General features: G+C 38.3%; 1 long non-coding RNA gene across 1 annotated transcript in view; it reads right to left on the bottom strand.

The window, feature by feature from the left end:
• Nucleotides 1-1,409: 1,409 nt before the first annotated feature.
• LOC123152180 (uncharacterized) overlaps nt 1,410-2,469 on the bottom strand; it is a 5,899-nt gene continuing 4,839 nt past the window's right edge. The window contains exon 4 of the long non-coding RNA XR_006476059.1: nt 1,410-1,832. This is a non-coding gene — a long non-coding RNA (uncharacterized lncRNA). The remainder of the gene's footprint in view (nt 1,833-2,469) is intronic.

Genomic DNA, 2,469 nt, shown 5'->3' with positions numbered 1-2,469 from the left:
GCACACACTATTTTATTTAAGATAATTGTAAAATGTATGTAATAAAGTTATGCTAAAATATTTGTGTGTTAAAAATATACATGCAAACGATGATTAGTAAATAAGACATTTAAATATACATATAAAAATGTTAGTTAATACAGACGTTTAAAATGTTTCTTAAATATATATGTTTAACGTATCCAATATATTAAATTTTTTAATTAATACTGATATATAATTTTGATGAATTATATTCAAAAAGACTATAATTTATAAAATGTGTGTATAATTATTGAAATGTTTGTATTATTAAAATACTATTTTTGAATTGTAATTTGCCAAGTTATTGTATTATTTTAATTATATAAACTTTTCGAAATTCATAAATATGTTTGAAAAATATACATGAATGTTTTTAATTAAGTATTTCGTTTGTATTTACAATATTTATTTTTGTTACTGACATCATAATTGACGTAATATCCAATTTTTTAAAACAAAGGTGCAAAATGAGTTGGACTGACCATAGCCCATCTAAGCTGATGGGAACATGTGTTTTAGGAAAAGTGATATAATCCCCTAAAAAAGGAAAAGTTTATATAAAAGGTAGTTATATATCCATTAGAAGCATCAGTTTTGAGTTGGTGCGGTGGTTCACCAGGTGAGCGCTCAAGATTCGCCACACCTCCATGTATGTGTCCACCCTTGACTATCTCGTGGATGACGTGAAGGGGCTGCAGTACGGTGCATTCCTATTCGCCTCATCTGTACTTCTCGATCATATATGCCCCCACAGTTTTCTCTAACATGCTTGCGATTCTGTGTTCCGACTAGAACTTTTTTCAAGTGATGCGCACCACTTAAATTATTTCATTCGCAGTACTGGGACAATCGTCGAAGCACAGTATAAACATCTTTGCCCCCAAAGAATAGTAATGTAGACCCCTGGGCAGCATCGGCTGTACATCAAAATCTGGTGGCTGTCTCCTGATGAGTATATAGCGAAAAACTACCACATTACCGGTAATTGCCTTTGGCTCTATCGCTATAAAAAAACTACCGCTTTTTTTAATTTTTCAAAATACTATCACAAAATTGTTTGGTTGTTCCAAAATCCCCAAATGACCATGTGATTTAAAATTGATCCAGTTTATGGCATGTCAGGCCCGCTCCTAAATAAACCGTTGGACGCTGCTACACAGCGCCCGCGCGCTACGCGGAACGACCTCGCGGCCGGCAATTTTGGAAAGTTCTCCCCCGTCGATCCCCTCATGCGCCAAAAAAGGAAGTTGCCATCCCCCTCATGTGCCCACGTCTCCCCACAGAAAGAAACGAAAAAAGAAACATCTCCCCTCCCTTACGTGATCTCCCCACCCACCCCCTGTCCTAGCAGCGGGGGCTCCTCCTCCCACAGCAAAAACACAGTAGAAAAAAGATCATGGGAAAAATCGTGAAGAACACAACCTTCTCTGCAACTCTTTGTGCTGATCAGTCAACAATCTTTCTCTGCAACTCTTTGTGCTGATCAGGCAACAATCTGAAGAAAATGTGGGCAAAAAAATTGCCAGAACTGGGCAAACTGCCAGAAAGGTAACAGGGTCGTTGGAATTTTTTTGACCATGAGATACTTTTTAGTTCTACTATAGCTAGTTGAACTCCTCAGATGTACCTACCCCCCATTGCTATACTACTTGCAGATTTGCCTCCATGTAGCCAAAAAATGTTGCAAGGCTGACTTGAATCTTTGCCCCAAATCTGATCTCCCTGTTCTTGCCTCCTGTACAACCATGATGCTAGATAAAGTTGCTGGCTCTTGAATTGTTTCTTGACTATTGTCTTGCACCTTTCTTCTGCAAAAAAAAAAGAAAGTAATTAAATGTGTAGAATCTTGCCTGATGGTTGTATGAAAAAATGTTAATAATCTGTGTATGATAAAACTGGGCAATAAGCTATTGTAGTTGCTTACAAAATGTACAGTTTCTTACAAACTGGGCAATAATCAATAGGGTCAAAAGTAAGAGCAAAAAGTCCAGTTTCCTAGAAAATCAAAAAAGAGATGAGCTAAAAAAGTTAAAAGTATAATTGCTTAGAAAAACACAAAAGAGACCCAGGTATGTGAACCTAACAGTGATTCTGAAAAAATGTCCCCTGCTCGTTGAGTTCGCTTGCATAATAGAAAAAGAAGAGGAAAAATACTACTGTCTCGTTCACATTATGACGCTTATGTATTAATTTCTTTCCCCATTTCATCTTCTAAAAATGTGCAGATGGCCAGCCTTGATCTCAATGAGCTCCCTCGTGTTAGGTGATTCGGGTTGGGTGCTTCGTTGGTTTTGTGCGACTTGGTTCGTCGGGGTCGGCGACCTAGGTCACCAGGGTAGAGGGGGTAGGCGAGTTTGTCCATTGTGTTAGGCGATTCGGGTTGGGTCCTTCATTGGTTTTGTGCGACTTGGTTCGTCGGGGTCGGCAACCTAGGTCACCAGGGGA

This window comes from Triticum aestivum, chromosome 7A (genome assembly GCF_018294505.1).
Source record: "Triticum aestivum cultivar Chinese Spring chromosome 7A, IWGSC CS RefSeq v2.1, whole genome shotgun sequence".
Lineage (NCBI taxonomy): Eukaryota > Viridiplantae > Streptophyta > Magnoliopsida > Poales > Poaceae > Triticum > Triticum aestivum.
Note: the sequence above shows the minus strand (reverse complement) of the source record. Positions and strands in the feature narration are given on the sequence as shown.